Source organism: Corvus cornix, chromosome 6, assembly GCF_000738735.6.
Source record: "Corvus cornix cornix isolate S_Up_H32 chromosome 6, ASM73873v5, whole genome shotgun sequence".
Lineage (NCBI taxonomy): Eukaryota > Metazoa > Chordata > Aves > Passeriformes > Corvidae > Corvus > Corvus cornix.
This window is the reverse complement of record NC_046336.1, coordinates 7,772,616-7,791,450: the sequence shown is the minus strand read 5'-3', so window position 1 is coordinate 7,791,450 and position 18,835 is coordinate 7,772,616. Positions and strand designations below refer to the sequence as shown.

General features: G+C 40.6%; 1 protein-coding gene across 1 annotated transcript in view; it reads right to left on the bottom strand.

Moving 5' to 3' along the window:
* Positions 1-18,835, bottom strand: part of ABLIM1 (actin binding LIM protein 1) — a 193,540-nt gene that overhangs the window by 174,434 nt on the left and 271 nt on the right. The window lies entirely within an intron of this gene.

The window sequence follows — 18,835 nt, the reverse complement described above, 5'->3', positions numbered from 1 at the left end:
TTAAAGCTTTATTAATTTAACTCATAAGGCCTTTTCTTACAGCTGTACTGATGAGACAAAGATGACCTGCTTTTGCAGGGTTTGATGTGTTTCATGTTTCTTTTTTGGGAACAAGCACCACGATGCCTTTGAAAACATGGACATACAAGACCTGCACATTAGTCTGAGGATCCAGCAGCCCCCACACTGTGAAACAGCTGGAAGGGACTTTTCAGTCCTCAAAACCTTTCCATTTCTCTACAGCTGTTTATAATGAGAGTAAAGGAACACATCTTTCCAATCCAGCCTGGATGATTAATTAACTGATGCAACAGCAATGCTGCAGCTGCGTTTGCCAAGTTATCATCCTCAGGACCATAATTAACGCAGAGGAAGTTCCAGTGGGAATCAGGCTTGAATGACATCAGTAGTAACAATTAAAAGCTCCTGAAGATTTACAGCACTTCAGAGCAGCTTATTCTTCTCTGAGCAACCGTTCAGTTCTGCCAAATGCCTCTTGGAGGCAGCTAAGGCTCAGTTTGTTTTCACTCGAGTCAAAGATCATTCTGGCCAGCAGAAACCTCTGACCTAAGGTTTTGCTTCTAAAGTAACAGTGCCTTATTATACTTCCCCTTTATCCCCATTTCTTTCATGTAAGCAATGAAAGCACAAGAGGAAAGTGCACAACTGAAACGGGAATTGGAGGCAGATTTCTCTCTTCAGCCTGTCTTTTGGATTTGCTGCTCTAGTTCAAGGAGGCAAGAAGCCATAAAGCTGTCTGACTATACTTAGCTTTACCCCAGTGGAGTTTTGGCTTTCTTCTGCCACTCTCTAAAACTTCATAGCTCTGAGCTGTGGATATTCACACCTCATGGCATGAAACCCAAACACCAGACTGAAGCAGTTATATTAACATAGTGGATTTTAATATTTTTGTCTTATCTAGTGGAGATACTCCCTTTTCCACCCTTGATTAATGCACTGACCCAGAGTGCAAGATTTCCCAATTCTTCCCAGAGACATCAGTCTACCCACAGACAGCAGCTTCTAATGAGGCAACACAGTTCTCTCTCTTCTGAAACAAATGCAAAGAGAGGACATCCTTGATCTTTTATTGCCTAAGTGTTTCTGGTGCAATGATCTACTTGCAGCTGACATTTGAAACTTGAAGCTGCAGATGGGATTTGAAGGTCATCCAAACACAGCTTTAAACCTGCTCTATTTTGCTCCCTAACGTAGCCTCCATACAAGTGTCTGGTTGTAAGTTATCCTTAGTAGGCTCTTTTCCTCCAAGTTGATCATCTGGTATATCAATTTATGACTGGGTGGATAAGAGCAAAAATACTTTCACAGAGATTTTCCTAATTATGTCTCCATTTAAAGCAGTAAATGTGGAAAACTCAATTTTGTCTTTTAACTTACACTGTTCAAAGAAAAAATAAAATCTCTTCTTCCCTATAACCACATGGCACTTTGCTAGAAATAGACTTATATCATGAAATGTTGTGGTTAAATATCTGTCGTATCTTTTCAGGACAGTGTGTTAGAGACACCGTGACATTCCCTAGGCTAATAAGTGGACTTAGAAGAATTTGTACTTCTAATTCAAAAGTGTAGGTTATTATACCTATCTACATTTGAGCAAAAAGGCTCCCTATGTGTTTGCATAAAAAACTGACTAAAACCCCATGCAAAGGATCAGCCCACATCTGTATGACACTTCAATCCTACTTAAGCCTATTCAAAATATCATTAACATTCTTCTTACATAAATAAGACAACACCACTCTGGATTAGGTAATGGGAGACATGCTTAGTATGCTGGTCTAAATGACAGAGAAGGAACAACATAGCATTACTAGATTATGCTATCACCTGTGGTTTCTAACCCCCTTGGATACACCACTGTCTTCTTATATAACCTCTCCTACATCGTGGCCTGCACCTGCCCTCATAGATCATGCTAACCATTGGAATCTGGAATGTTGAATCCCAGAGCAGGAGAGAAGCTGTAGCATTGAGGAAAGGCTGAGTTGGCCTGTACTTAGGAGAGAAGCATCACAGAACTAGGGTCAGCTCTGGCTGGCATCAGTGGCTACACAGACAAAACTTCCTAATTGTGGTGCTCTGAATCCTGTTAAACACATTCACAATGACTTGCTATAAAGACCTCACTATCTTAAATTGCCTACTTACTTAGTAAACCACAAATTCAGGCTCACTTAGGAAGTGGACAGAACTAAGTAATAAATGCTTCTCAAATAAAATCCCCAAAATCCAGTGATGCAAGCCACTTCACACAGCAAGCTCCAGTATGAGTTTAAACCATGAGAGTAAATGCTGCCAGACAAGGCCTTCAGCCACCTCATTTGTGCCACATGCTCAGCAGGCAGTTCTGTTCACTGGATGGGCTTGACACTTCACACTCAAAGGAAAAGGCCAACTTACAGGTGACAACAGATGGCCGTAATGGGGAGAGACCATGCTCAAAATGTGTTCCACGACTGCTGTCTCAAGTTATTTTCATTCCCCAACTTATTGAGGTCATTACCATTACCCAGTCTGACAATACTATTTGTGATGGTACACAAAAGTCTCAGGAAATGCCTGCTGACCAGATACTTTACAATGGATTTCTCTAACAGGAGCACAAGTGTCAGCATGTTTTCTTTCTGATTTTGTATGTGGACTACCTCTGGGATTCTTCATCTCCCATAATTTGCACTTCTTAACATTTCTCCTATAGCAAACCTGAAAATCTTGAAAATAGCAGGGAGGTGATTTTGCAGAGCAGCCTGTGTGATGTCCCTGAACATTTCTCAGAGCAGTTGAAAAGGGAAGTTTTTCCACAGCTCCTGACCCCACCATATGGCAGTGGTTAAACTCAGCCCTCAGATCATCTGCACAATAATAGAAGCACCTGTGTCAAGTCAAGAATGGCTCTTTTGGACATCAGGAAAGGCAGAAAACCACTATGGGCAATCATTTTAATTATTAAAGAGCCTGGTCGCCAAATGTGGGGACATTGATTTAACAAAGTCCCTTTACTGTATTGTGCATTAAAGTCATTAATCCTCAAAGCTCTGTAAAATGGACTAACACAGCTGTTTGTGAGCAGCTGTCTTTCAGCAGGAAACCAAAAGCCAAGAGTAAAGAAAGTCACCAGGTGTTAGCTAAACTACATGTTAACAAAAATGAGGTAACACCTGACACTGTATACATTTATAATCCTGCTGGTTTTCATTCTGTACAGCTATGCCACACATGAAGAAAATGTTCGATGACAGGCTGGACAGCACACTGGGTAGCAATTTGCAAGAATGTAACCAAGAAGGATAGAGGAATGCTGAAATTAATCTCAGGGGCTTGTCTAAAACCACATCAAAGGCATAACCATGGCAGCAGTAGCCATACCCAAACTTCTAAGGAGCCTGGGAAATAACAGCAATTAGGTCATGGTGATAGAGGTTTCATCTCAGTCTATTCACCAAAACACACAGGTTCTTTGCTAGCAGTCGAGCCACTGTGACTTCCCTTGTACTGTTCCCTGAACTATCCCAATTAAAGATGTTATGTCATATGACATATGGTAAGCTACAATCACACCCTTGATGTGTAGACAGCAGCAACAGAAGGCTTTGATTCCTGCATACCTGGACTTCAGCAATAGAAATGTACCTCACACTCCCATAAATGGCACCATTCCCAGCCTCCTAATCAGACTCTACGTTCAAGAAACCCCAACAGCCTCTTTCTGGTTCTATCAAAACACTCATGAGGACAACTTAATAGTAGAGGTAAAGCACAGTGAAAGTAATGTTCTGCCTTACATGGAGATACAACTGAAACACAGCAGTGATCGCAAATAGTTCAGCCCAACTCAAAATGGAGAAGAATACAAGATTCTTTAGAGTCAGCAGACTGGAGACACAGGCCCATTGCTGCCTTATTCCAGGAGGTACAAAAAGCACTTCTGGGCTGTTCATGTGACCCAGAGAAAAGCTGGACATCACGGTCATGGAAGAAGGCAATCTCACCAACAATAATGTTGTGGAATATACGCTTTTGTCCAGAAGTGTGTTCTCACACTTCTGTCAGAAGTGAAGCCTCATTTTCAAGGAAAAAAAGGTACTGTTACACAAGGAAACCTGTCCACTGAATGTAATGCCATCCCCTGTACTCAGGACACAATTAAAGTAATCACACAAACCAAGTGAATCAAACAATCACCTAATGCCACCGTATTCACTAACTTCTGCTTTTGGAGCTATCCTGTGTGGAAAAGCTGGGGCAGAGAGCTACAGGAATGCTTGGAGAGATATCTAAGGAACAAAATGTACCCTAAACGCAGCCTAAAAGTATAGGCTCAATCAGCACTAGCTCTGGGCCATTTGCAGGTCCCAAATGCCCTACAGAGCATTACTAAGAGAGAAATACTTATTATTTGGTTTAACCAGGATTGAAACAAAACTGGAAATTATTTGACTGTCATGCAGTGATTTACCCCAGGCATCTTCACACCAAGCTCCCTCAGTGCTGAGAAAACACCGTGGCATTTCTCAGTCACCTGCATGGCAAACAGACACCTGATTGACCCAGTGCAACCCTGATGTAACTTTGCTTATTCCACTGTGCTGACTTTAGAGTTGAATCTGTCCCCTAGATGCTACATTGCTCCACTTCACACAGCTAACTTGTGTGACTAAAGTTCTGCTCAGCTCCAGATGGCCAAACGTCAAAGAAATAGAAAAACAGTGATTGCCAAATCTCTGCTGGGAAAAAAAAAAAAAAAAATATATATATATACAGAAGAAATCAAAGAGGGATCACTAATTCAGCATCAGAAAACATAATGCAACGTGCTGTCTTCTATTTTGTAGCTCAAGGTATTTACTTTGTAAAAGGTAATGAAAAGATGCAAAGGTCATGAAAACCTGCAATAAATCCCTACCCCTGGCTACTGAACAGCATCTCAGCTCTCTTCATCCTGCTGACAGTGTTTATGTCCTCCAAGACAAAAAGCCACCATGCTCTACATTAGGGGTAAGACCTCCATGCCCCTACTGGCACACAAGAAATTCTAAAGTATTAAACCTAAATAACAACTACATTCAGATACTCTGCTTTCTTTAAAGAAGCTAAGGCCGACTACAAAGAGAACTATGCACTACAAAAAAGGAGTTTCCCGTGGTTTAGTCAAGTGAATAAAAGCATCTATATACAATTTGGGGAGTTCCTCATGGTTTTAGCAGTTTTCCAGTATGCCAGGATGCCAAAAGAATTCATTGGAGCTACTCAGTTCAATGCAGTGTTTAGCCTGGAGAGAGGAAAGGAGAGAGGGAGGAAGGGACAGCAATATTTTGGTTACTATACAGAAATGGAATTCATTAAGAGTAGGATCAATTTCCAAGTTTTATACAGCATCTTTTCTCTGCACTAACCTACATCTGACATCAGTCATGACACTCCAGAAACAGCTTAATTTTCACACCTTCCTTCTAGGACATCATGTCCTAGATCAGATAAAGCAGATTCTATATGAAATACAGATTTTACCTAGACTCCTGTAACTGCCAGGATGAATGATTCCCCAAAGATCACAATGCCCACTGTTGTTCTTTCAAATAGGGGAATGCTTATTCAGCTTAATGTAGCTTATGAATCACTGTATACAATTAAAATTATTTTAAACATGCCAAAGTATAACTATCTTCATTATCAGCTAAATTTCGTAAGAACTATGTATTCTTGGGGCTCTCTGTTCTGCTTACATATATAATGAATGTGCAAACTCCCCTTGTTTTGAAGTCTCCAAAACAGGGGTTCAGACTAAACACACCTGAACAAAACTGTGTGTCCTACAGCACAGAACCCTGTGTAGCTGGTTTTGGCTGGGGTAAAGTTCATTTTCTTCATGGTATCTAGTAGGAGACTCTGTTTTGGATTTGGTCTGGAAGCAGTGTTGATAACAGAACGATGTTTTCATTATTGCTGAACAGTGCCTACACAGAGTCAGGGCCTTTTCTGCTCCTCACCCCACCCCACCAGTGAGCAGTCTGGGGGGGCACAAGGAGCTGGGAGGGACACAGCCAGGACAGCTGACCCCAACACAGGCACAGTCCAGCCCGTGCAGCATCATGTGCAGTACAGAAAACTGAGGAGGAAGAAGGAAAGAAGGAAGAGGCAGATGTTTGGAGTGGTGGCGTGATGCCTTCCCAAGTCACCATTGCGCATGATAGAGCCCTGCTTCCCCGGGGATGGTTGAACACCTGCCTGCCCAGGGGAAGCACTGAATAATTCCTTGTTTTGCTTTGCTTGTGTGTGTGGCTTTTGCTTTCCCTATTAAACAGTCTTTATCCCAACCCACGAGTTTTCTCACTTTCCCTCTTCCGACTCTCTCCCCATCCCACTCGGAAGGCAGAGAGTGAGTGGATGAGTGGGGATGAGCTGCTGGCTGTGGTTAAACCACAGCAGTTACAAACTGCTGATGGTGAAAGTGCCTTGAAAAGGCTGTGTCCTTACAACCAGTCCTATGCTCAGTATCTTCCTCTGCTTCAGATCACACCAAAAATCAGACCAATTCCTCTCTCTGACTGACACAAATCTGGAATTATTCTGCTGGCCTCCAGTCATTCCAGATTTACACAATCAAAGAGAATACAGCTTGTCTTCCAAGAGTTCCACTACCAAAAATTACTTTTTGCCAATATATTCTTTGCCCATAAAATAAACACTGCAGTTTCTAAACAGTTGTTCAGGCAAGAAACAGACCAGAAATAAAAGACATGCTGATTATTTTTTGTAACTCTCAGGAAAGATCAAATTTCTATGCCTGCCTCACCCTCTGATACTGCAGAGTATGCTCAAGTGTAAGCACAGTACTGCTGGACATTTTCAGAACAGGAAAATAACCATTTTAGAAAGGTTTTTAACTTCCAGTTCCTAGTGGAAAATGAATTTGATAATAAACATTTGTGGTCCCAAGACCAACTCTTAAGAATAGAATGTTTAGAGAACCCATAAATACTGGTGGTGAATAATGTTGGACAGAATGAAAAGATGAATGAAAGATTTCCTACTGGATTATTCTGCATTACAGAAATTAAGAAGGGTGGGGCAGAAAATTAAACTTAATAGAGTCCAAAAACTATTTCAGTCCATGATGAGTATTGTTTCTGGAATTCAATCTGGGGAAGAAACATCAATTAATCTTTTACTAAGGACTCCACACTTTAAAGAAATTCTCAGTAGGCACAGTAACACACACTATAAATGCAGCAATGCTCTCCCAGAGTGGCGTCAAAACATTATTTTTTTATCCTAGAATTTGGAAAAATCTCAGACAAACAACATTTGTTGCTGGAAATCAGAAAATGAGAACACACTACGTAAACTGAAATTTCCAGCCAGAAGGAAGATAGATTCTGTCTAAAACTGTTAAATTTTGAACTGTTAACGATATTACTGGTGTTTAGGCAGCAGCAGTGATCCCTGTGGAATTTATTTTCTCTTCCTGTTATTTTTTCTGTCTCCCCAATTTCATTAAGTGTATTTGGTAAACAGAAAAACTACTGTTACCTTCATGGAAACATTTTTGATCAGTTTTGCCTGCACATCTGGGTGCCTTTAGACAGGTCAGAAATCTAAAGTACATCATAATTAACCCATTCCCAGTGAGTTAACACAGGACTTCAGTTGGCATATTTTCTGGTTTCTTTACAGGCCCCAGCTGATGGGGTTTCCTCATTGCCCTAGGAAATCTACTAATACTTCTGTTTGAAACACCAACTTGCAGTGCAATGAAAGCATTAGTAGAAAAAAAATTAAGTATGTATTCAGGGAAAGCAGCAGATCCTACTTTTAAGTAGACCGTGTAATTCGGCAGGATGGAAACACACCAGGGCTGGAGCTGCTGAGTCTCACTTAAAATTAGCCCTTTGCTAGGAAACATGGAAACATGGCACCTAATTTTTTATTTTTCCCCCCAAAAGTCATATGCTTGCACACATGTTCCCCACTCCCTTTCCAGGCCCTATGCTTGTGTGATACTGCTGGAGAAGCATAACTTCATAAACCTAATTGCTTAAAATAGGATCTGGCAGAGCATCAGCTCCTAGATCAGTCTGTGAAGCGTTCAGAGGTTTTAGGCAGCAAAGAGTTTTTCCTCAGGCTATTACATTCCAATACTTCCCTCCACTCCCTTCAGAAAATCACAAAAATATTTGCAGCAATTCCAAAGACAGTTGCTCCAGCACACACTCCCCTTGACTGACTGCTAGGATACTTGGGGGGCCCAAAAAATAAAGAAATAAAACCAAAAAGCTTTTTGACACTAGGGCGCTTATAATTCCTTTTTGTAACTCTAAATGTTCTCTATTCCCATTTCTTTTAATATTTTTTAGATTCAGGGCCATTCTGTCTGTGTCAGTTCTGCTTCTCTACCAGCTTGAAGGATTTCTATGCACGCTCTCTTGCCTCTTTTGCTTTAAATATGTCTCTTTTCCTCAGCATTCTTGGGTGAGCTCTTCCACTCTCCACAGCTCATGCAATCTCCTTCACCCACTGCACTCACAGCTTCTCAACCTCCAGAGGAAAGGGTAGGAAGCAAATTTAATAAGGGTAGAAGGCTCAATCTTGACCTTGCTTCCTTGGAAAACTGAGTCATAATCTAATAGCAACATACAGATCTTGCTGGATCTGTAAATTTGGAGGAAAGGTTCAGCTGTGGAAGCTGAGTATCACAGAAAAACCATTTCACGTAACTCTGATAATCTTTCAGGAAGAGAAATTGTGTGGAAGGGAGCATGAACTAATCTCCTCCCCTCCTTCAATTGGCTGCACAGGTGGTTCCAGTTTCTTTAGCTGTCCTCCACACACAGACTCCCAACCTGTCTGTGTGCATGTCCCTGCGCATGCACACAGCCACCACGGGGATCTCTGCTGGGGTTAGCCCTTCCCTGCACTTCCAGCCACTGGACCCATTAGTTCCGGCTGGCTGCTCCTGACCTACCCTCTCCCCAGCCATTCCCTTGAGCAGCAGCACCAACAACCTTTACTAAAAATACCTCCTGAGCATCATAAATAGCAAGATGGTAGGATTCTTAATCCCCCTTCAGGCATGTAGTCTTTTTGCTTTTGATAAATACGGAGTGGCAACAATGGACAGAGAATAAAATGCATCTTACAGTACTGGTCTGCTTGGCCTGTGCCTTGCAGAAAGGAAAAATGAGGACTCCCAGTATCCACAAATGCTGTCAGCAGAGGACAAGAGAAAGAGGGGAAGATTTCTATTGCAAGAAGTCACAAAGTCTCCCAAACCTAAATTTTGAATATTTTTAATTCAATAGGATTTATTGGCCAAACCACAAGACCAATGTTCCTAAAGAAAACCTTAGATCTGCAGGGTACCTGCGTCAAGCAGGGAGCCAGGCAGCAGGAAAACTCAAAGGAAGGGAAAGGCTGGCTCTTGCCCTGCTGAACTTTTGTACCACCACAAGCTGTACAGAACAAGCCAAATGCACAGTGCCAGGCCAGCCTGGCAGAAGGAAGAGCAGGATACAGCCCTTTCATGCCACTTGACTCTTGAAACAATTAAGCAAACGCTACATGAACCTCTCTAGACCCCTGCCACACAGATTTGAAAAACCCCTGCACTACCTAAGCACTGAGGTCATGCTATATCTGAAAATAAAATATATGTTAAGGAACCTAAAATCAACTGCCATTTGAGTTTAAGTTTTCAGCCATTTTCCTAATTGAATGTATTAAGGTAGAAATTCAAAAGGTCCAATGAAAGTCCAGTAGTCTGCAAGCTTTGCTGACAACTATAATTCCAAATATTCAAAAAATCCCAATGTAAGATGAAAAAAAATGCTAGATGGCTTTTTGGGTTTTTTACATTTTCTTATAAGTTTTATAAAAATAAAGCTAGAAATTTTTCCCCTGTCCAGCTGCAGCTCTAAAGCAAGGGTGTCGTAAGTGCTGTTTCCTGCATAAACATGTAGGAAAACACTTACTATGTTGCAAGCATGAAAACAAATATGGCATCACTGTGGCCACTATAATGCAGTCACAGATACTGGCAATTGAAAATTTTAAATGGTGTTTTCAAAAAGATAGAAATAAAGACAAAGGTATTGGAATTTTGTTGCAAATTAATCGAATCATATATGAACATAATCAGCTAACCAGAACCTTTTTCTTTAAAACATAAGACTCCAAATGTGCACTGCACATCTAAGTACACAAAACATTTTTGTCATTCATCCCAAATATCAAAACATCTGGCAACAGAAAATAGAAAAAAGTATTTATAGACATTTTTGGACAGAGATTACTTCAGGTCAAGTCCGAAAGCATCCTTAAGCTGCAATCACCAAAATCTTTTATCAGTTACTTTGGATTTAGCTAGTGTTACTAAGAGAGAAATATAACATAGGCTTTTTATAGCAGCTGCCAATTCAACAATGATCAAAGTTTTATTATTCTTCCTCAGATCAAAGTCTGGACTGAATAATTTTGGGATTATCTCCAGCTCATAAAGTAGAATAAACAGTTTTGGATAACCACATTATTATATAACAATACTGTCTTCTTGCAATAAGTTTTGCTCTTATTTACATATGCCACAAGTTTTTAGTGGATTGTCTGATTATCATTTATCATTTAATTATTTTATCGGCAGAAGGCCACAGAAACATTCAAATGGTGTCTTGTGCATCTACGTTCATATGCAGAGGACATTCATGAGAAGAGGTGAAACCAAAATTAGGAAAGGAAGACTGGGCACACTTCCAGTGAAAAGTAGTAGGTTTTATATCTCTGCTCATTATAAACCAGTCAAGACATCTGGAGATCTCCCCTTGTGGGACAGAGGCATTCACACACACCTTGGCACAGCCTGTCCATGCCTGACACACCCTTCTGACTGGCATAAGGAACGTCCTAGGTAGAGAAAATCGGTCTGGTCACATTATGTTGGCTTTCATTAGCAGGCATAAAATATTGCTACATGGATAATACTCAGCACTATTCTTTTTGCAACTAAACTTAATCGTAAAGGTGCTTAGATTTGTGTTTCACTCAGGTGTGCTTTCAGTCCAGAAAAATAGTGGTTTTCTCCTTTTGGTTTTCATTCTGAGAAAACCATTGATTTCCACACTGCCTGTTGGCCACAGGCTCAACTGTGTTCCTGTTCCACTGAACAAGGTATTTACTGTTATTTTCAGTGACACAGAAAGTCCTAAATTCATCTCTTCTTTTACACCCTAATTGTATGAAATTCATTCATCTTACACAGTCTTTCTGGAAGTCAGCTCTCCCACAAATGTTGATTAAGATAAGTGGCAACGCAGGGCACTAGAGAAAGCCATTACTTTGGCATAAACTGTTTTGCATGTTCTCTAAGTAGGGCCAAGAGTTAGAGCTGGAGCATCTTTTTCAGACTTGTTATTATTAAAGGCTCTTAGCTATGTTTCTTTATCATTAACTAGGTTTCAGCTCTTATATAACCTGGTTGTCTCCCAGGCTTTCTAATGCCAAAAATAAACTGAAAGCTTTCATCACTAGTTAAAAGGAAACTAATTTGAACAGCAGTTTTGCTGACTTCTCTGTTGATCAAAGATGCTTCATATGAGCCTGATGTAATAGAAACAAAATCAGATTTATAATAACAGTAATTAAAGCAGAATCCTTTCATTGAGTGAAATCTCGGAGTCCTTACTTGTATAAGACTTATATTGGAGGAAACAGTAGTTAAAACAAGAGCCCGTTTATTAAGCTGAGGTACAGCAAAGGGAATGACAAGTATTAAAAAAATGTTGCAAAAACTGTTTCAGCTTCACACTTTTTATTACAATGTGTCCATCTCTGTGATGATACATGTCCTGTTTTGCCATTCCAGAAACAGAATAAAATCCTTTATTAGTAAGGAAGCAGTAAACCAGAACTTCTTATCATGCCCTTCCTGCAGAGCCCACTGTGCTAAGACCACTCACTTCTATGACTGACCTCCAAAAGGGTAATTTCTTAGTGCCATGGCAATAAGTTACCAGGAAAAAAGTCTGTGAGTAAGAAATAGAAAAAGACATTGTTGGCTTCATCAATGAACAGTAACACATATTGCAGTCTTCAGCATGCTCCAAAGAGAGCTAAGCACAGGTCTAAAGGCTTCAGGGAGTCAGAACCTCACAATTTGCTGGCTGGCTTGGACTGGTTTTCTTGTACCACCCTCTAAGATGAAACTGCAAATACACCACAGGGGATAAAAGTACCTTTTGCCTCACCTTTGAGAACATCATCTTCTTGATGCTTCCTATTTCACGCTTCTGTTCAGAGTGCCCTCAGTCACAGCTGCACAGAGCAGGCATCTCTCCCATGGATTTCTCCCTGCAATCCTACCAGCACAGCAGGAAAATGCCAGCAACCTCCTCTCTGGAGGCAGAGGGCATATTGGTGCCATAAAACACTCTGGCTCATCACACTTTTTTACACACCAATCTTTTTTACAATGATGAGACCAGATTCTCCTTCCACTTCAGAATGTGGAGTTCAGAGGAGCAGAGTAATAGTTTTCAACAAACATGAAGTGCATATGATCTTTTCTATCCATGAAGAAATAACTCCAAGGATGAGTAAGTTGGCCACAACAAACTTTGCAGCAGCACAGAAGCCAACACAGGCTGCAGAACCCACGCAAGAACTTGGGCAGGTACTCAGAGGAAGCTCCTATTCAGCTCTCACCAAAGCTCTGCACCTTAACTCAAATACGTGCATGTGAACAGCAGGCACTGCACTGTGATGTGGCTGCATTTCATCAGTTACATGGGGCAAACTGACTTGCCAAAGCCCTAATTCAAGATTAAATTCTGTATTGCAAATAGGAAAAGGACATAAAACAACCCCATCACCCAGTGTACCTTGTTGAAGCCTGTCTGGTCCAACCTTGTTTACAAACTAAGGATTTCTCTCCACAACATATGGGACCACTAAAAATACAGAATGCAATGCACAAGAATGTTTACATAACTGGGACTCTTATTTGGGTGTGAGCTTCTGAAAATTCATTTCTTTCTGAAAACATGACACAATAAAGGCTGAGTATTTAAAAATAAAAGCATGTCTCACAGTTTTTCTCTGCTATTGCTGTATAATGTTCAGGAGTTTTATTTAGCTTTTAATGAAGGAAAACACCTAATTATAAAGATACTGTTGCCTAAACACCATGTGATAAAAGAATTAAAGGCTACTTGCTGGTCTCAGAACTCACAGGCAAAAGTCTGCTTTCCACAGTGTGATTCTGCCTTAGCACTGCAAAACTAAGAAATACTACACCAGTCACATGAACTAACCATGTGTGGTTTTCATCTTCAATTACTAACAGATTAGATTAAAAAATAATTTTAAATATTCAATTCAAACCTATTAAAATAAAAAAAATAAATCCCCAAAAGATTGCTTTCAGAGACTGTGAAAAACATGAGGTTCTGGTGTTCTTCACTAAAAGCAATTTTGCTGGCTTTTCCTTCCATAAGCTGATGCTTATTTTCCTTCTTTACAATTCCTTTCAAAGCCATGCATCTAAAATAGACTCTACCTCATTGTCCCAGTTTCCTCTTGTTGTTGCCATTAGTCTATGCAACTTTTTCCATGCATTCAGGACTAATTTTCATTAATCTCAAAGGCTAAACAGCACACACTAAGCTTTGTGGAGGGGGAAAAAAGATGGGACAAGGCATCAAACCTTAAAAATTACCAGCTTAAAAGAGATACTGCTGTTTAAATCAGATACCTCTGCAAAATATTCTTCTTTCCCCTTGAAACAAAAGCTCTACAAGGCCTAAAGATTCAAGTGCAGCTACTGGTTCTCATGTACAGACACGTACTGCTTTCAGTGATTTGATGATCCAGGTGCTGATTCTGAGCTACTTAAACCATTAAATTGAGTTTCAAACCCTAAAATGAGTAACTAGTGAAAAAAGCATAAGTCATTACATGTATTTAGAAGAAATAAATAGAAAGTACAGACAGGATTAAGTAATAGTATGAAATCAGTATAGAAGAAATTCAGGGCAAAAGCTGAGGAGAGAAAAGCTCTCAGAGCCAGTTCCAAATCCTGCCCTGCATAGGTATTCTGAAAGGGAAACAGCTGTGTCGGCATGACTGCACACACAGCCTGCCTCAGGTAGTGCTGCAGAGCCCCAAACCCTGCCAAGAATGTCTTCCTTCAGGCTATGGAGCCTTGTACCAAGGAAAATGGGGAAAATCACTAGGACTGGAAGCAGTAAAACTACAATACTTAACTACTATAAACATACGAAAATTCTCCACTTAGAAAATGAAGGAAATGTCCAGGCAGCTCCCACTGTCCCACTCTCCAGGTCACTTGGCCTGAGAGTGTTTGGTGACAGCCACAAACTAGTCACATCACGAATTAGGGACATTATGACATGCCTGAAAGAAATACCCCTGACAACACGTAGAAAAACACAGCACTAGATTTCAGAAAGGATACAGCAGCCACCTCTTAAGTGGCTGGTTCCTTTAGATATGAGCAATATTACCCTGAAAATCACAGACCATAATAAAACATTGACCAGAAGCTCCCAGCAGCAAGTTTTAAATCACTCAGCATAGATTTCAATCAAAACCATCGCTGCCAGCAACAGCAGCTATGTCTACAGCTATCTGAGGAGAAGAAAAATAAAGACTGTTAATGGTAGGAACTCAAGATTTAGTATGTAAATTTCTCATTGAAAAATCTGTTTTCTTCACACAAAAGTTCCCAACTGTGAGATAGATCAACCAAGCAACGTGCACAGTGTCCATGGAGAAAGAACTGCTACCAGACCACAACATAATGAGTCAAAGTTTATCATCTGCTGTTAGAACTCTATTATCCACTTGTGTAAGAACAAATGAGGCGCCTGAGAAGAGGCCCAGAAGGCAAAAATTCCCCTGTTCTGACCTGACCCTCAGATTCAGGGAAAAGAAAAAAAAGTTCAGGACTTTTCTCACCTGTAAAATGAGGACAAAGCCTCTCTCTCACCACTGTCATGGTGATTTATTTGTCTGAAATGAGAAGTGCTTGATCTACATTTGTTAAAAAATCATTTAGGAAAAAACAAGGATTACCGTATAAAGTAAGTTCTTAAGCTAAACAACTCTACTACTTTGACTGTTGAGCAGGCTAAAAACTGCACCTGCCTTCTCTACAATATCCACATTTGCAACATCAGAGTGGCACGTTACAACCTGTTATTGCTGGACAGCAATAATATTTCTTCAACACTAGCTTCTGTAAAAATTCAGTGACTTTTTCATGAAAAAACCACAATGCTTTTGATAAACCTCCTATTTCACATGTCTTCATTTTCCTGAAGTAGTTGCTTACTGGACTAAATACAGCTCCTGCTAATTCTTTCAACATTTAAGAAAAAAAATTAGCAAAGATCTTTGTATTTGATCACACCAAACACTCCCATTTGTGCCTGTTTGCTGTAGCGTAACTGAAGATTGTAATAGTTAAAAATAGCCATCTTTCCATTAACTTAGACCTTCATGATAACAAGTAGTTTTGACAGTTTTTAAGCAGTGTGAGATAACATGCACAAGTAGGTCACAGTTATACTTGGCCTTAGAAAAATGTCTTTCATCCAGGGAATTTACAGCTCTTTGCAAGCAAGCCCTTAGGTAAGCAACAATCTATAAGGCTTACTCCAACACCCAAATTCACTCATGTATGAGTCCTAACAGCAACTACTTAACAACAGCTGGAAGTAGAATATTAAGCCTTTTGCAAACTGCAAAACTAAAAAGCCTGACTGACGTCAATGGCAGCTCTCCACTGATCCCAACAGGCTATAGAGCAGGACGTGAGAGTGCCCTGGGAAGGACTCCAACTTGAGAGGGAAAAGTGATTTTTCAAAGTTTGTTTCAGCTCCTAGTTCAGTCACAAGATTTCCAAAATGATTATTTGTTCAAGCTTCTGGGAATACTTGTCTGTGCTGCTTCATCTGGCATTTGTTCAACACATCTGCTCAAGCCAAACTACAAGGAAAATGGTGGAAGAATGTTAGAGACCTTCCATTTACGTAACAACAGCAGGTGAGGGACAGGTGTGAAGGACTGCAACTACATAGTCTGTGAAGAGTGGAAGGAAAAAAGAAAAATTTCAGAAAATTCATCTTACAGCACAGGTGAGCCATTAGTCCTCACATCAACCCCTCTGAAAAACTTAGCTACCATTATTTCCATTGTACAAGTAGGGAAGCATAAAACACTTTAATCCAGAGCTTTATTTAAGGCAAAATTACATGAATTTGTTCTATTAGTTATACTTTATGTATTGACTTATAATCTGTCATAATTTCGGTGACTATATGGGTAGTTTTGGTTAAATAACAACAGGGAACTAAAGCAGAAGAGTTAAAAGGAATGGTCCAAAAGTTGAGAGGTACTGCTGGATTTCAGGAGTTTCTTCTGTCATCTGTTGCAGTCAGTTTACTACACCATGCTGCCTCCTGGAGCAAAAGAGATGAATAGAGAGCTGCACAGATTTAACACTGATAATTCTGTGATGGTTTTTACTATTCCTTGAATATCTTCTGCAGAAGAAAAATGGCAAGGGTGAATGTTTAACTCTTGCTATGCTAGTTATGCTTGATATATAATCAACAAGCAGACAGCTCCAAGTGCTTGATGCATTCAGAATAATAATGATCACCTTTGGACATCTAACACCACATAAAATATTAACAATCAATATTCGCTGGGCTTGCAGACCATAATGATACCGTGGTTTTAATGAGACTGCATATGCATGAGGTAATCTGCCTTCATGAAGCAAAGGGTCCCTATCTGGCATTTGAACAAAGCCCTAACTCCTTTAAGACTCACTGCTTACTTGTGCTACATTCTCATGAGTAACTTCATTAAGACCTGTCATAGCACTTAAGTGTGTAAAAGTTTTAAGTGTGTAAGTTTCTATGTTGAATTTTAACAGCAGTAGTGTTTAAAATTATTAATAATAACAAAGGTCTATAATTTTTTGCACACAAACAGCCTTTGGTCAGCACTGAATAAATCTATTTATTTGCCCAGACTCACATATTTTTCACATAAATCTACCTGTTAAACTTCTAAAGGATATATTGATAGAAATTAATATCTTCATCTGTTTCATTAATCTTATTCACTACTTCCCTAAAGTCCTATGGGCTGTCTTGCTCTCGCTGTCTCTCTCCAATTAATTACTTTGAAAAAACTAGATGGCACAAGAGGGACTGAGAAAGAATTCTCTTTCCTTCTCCAGGCAGCTCTCCAGCAGAATTAAGCAGGCATCAAACATCATGTGTTGTGCAGATGAATGGGAAAGAGAGATGGTGGGGGAAGGAAGGGGAAGATGGCCAGTGCAAATGTTCCCTGGCTTCCCATTCTGTATGGTTCAGGTTTTGTGAGTCATCTGCAAAGCTGAAATTGCAAAGTTTTTATGTCACTTTCTCAAATCCAGGTACCCCTTCAATTACAACAAATCTACTCCAGGTTATAGAGCTTTGCTGGGTGTTCCCCACAAGTACTAATGCAGCCTTAGTACAGCACTGATGCTCCTATACTTAGTGTTCTTCCAGAAATGGATTCTTTGGAGACCAATACAGTCCATTTCTCCCTAAAGCAAGAAATCTACTGTTCCATGAAGAATTATGCCACTCTAACACCATTTATTATTTATATCTAAAATGGGCGTGATGCTTTAGGAGTATGGTCATAGCCACAAAATGCCGACAACCTTTTAGCAGTCACATGATGTCTTCAATGTGCATGAAGCTCCTTTGGATGTCAACAGGAATCCAAGCAGATGAAAGAGCTGGTCCATGCTGAGCAGTATTCAATACACGTAAATGCAGAGAGATCAAGGGATGAACAAATAAGATGCATCCTTCCATTCAGGGGTTTGTCAATTTGTAAAACACAATTTTTATAAAGAGTCAGTTTCAATTCAGAGATAGCCAGGGAGTGGTTTTACTTCTCCTTATTGTGCAGACAATTGTCTGTCTTCAGGAGATGCTTACAAGTATTTCTGCTTTGTTATGACAACATTCAGAAAATGCTCAACTTTATGCTTCCATTCCTTTAATTTGTACTAACTGTAACAAAAACCTTAAAGCATCAGTCTTTGTGCCACATCTGTGCCAGTTTCTCATACTGGAAGCAGAACTTTGTGACAAGATGAGATCTGCAGTCAATGAGGTTGATCAGTTCATCTCCAGCCCAAAATGGGCAAACACACAGCCAGAGTTTACACACAAATGCATGCAAAAGACAAAGGCTATTCAAGTTTAGGCCATAATTTTAAAAAATTCAAATCTGAAGTAAAACTCAAAACGTTAATTTCAAGCCAGATACAAATGTCCACCAGAGGTACAATCTGACGATTGGATTTACCACCACACCCTACCAGGAGCTCTTGCAATGACAGGACAAGCCGGATGCCTCACTGCGCTCATTAGACACCCAGTTCCAATCCGTTACCATTCCCTGAGCAGCAACACCCGCCGAGGTCTGACCCTACACCCACCCTCACCACCATGTTCCTTTCTCTGCATACATTTATACATTCCCACCGTCACTTAACGCGTACCGAGCCGCCGCACTTCCCCCGGGCACCGGGAAAGGCGGAACGGGATCCCCCGCCTCGCCGGCAGGTGCGGCGGCTGCCCGGCCCCGAAGGATGCTCTGAGGCGCTCAGCCCCGCTGCAGCCCGTGCCGGAGCCCCCCGCACGGCCCAGCTGCAGAAGGGTACCGGACAGGCGACGGCCGGCGGGGGGTCATCCCCTGGCCTCCCCCTGCCCCGAAATGG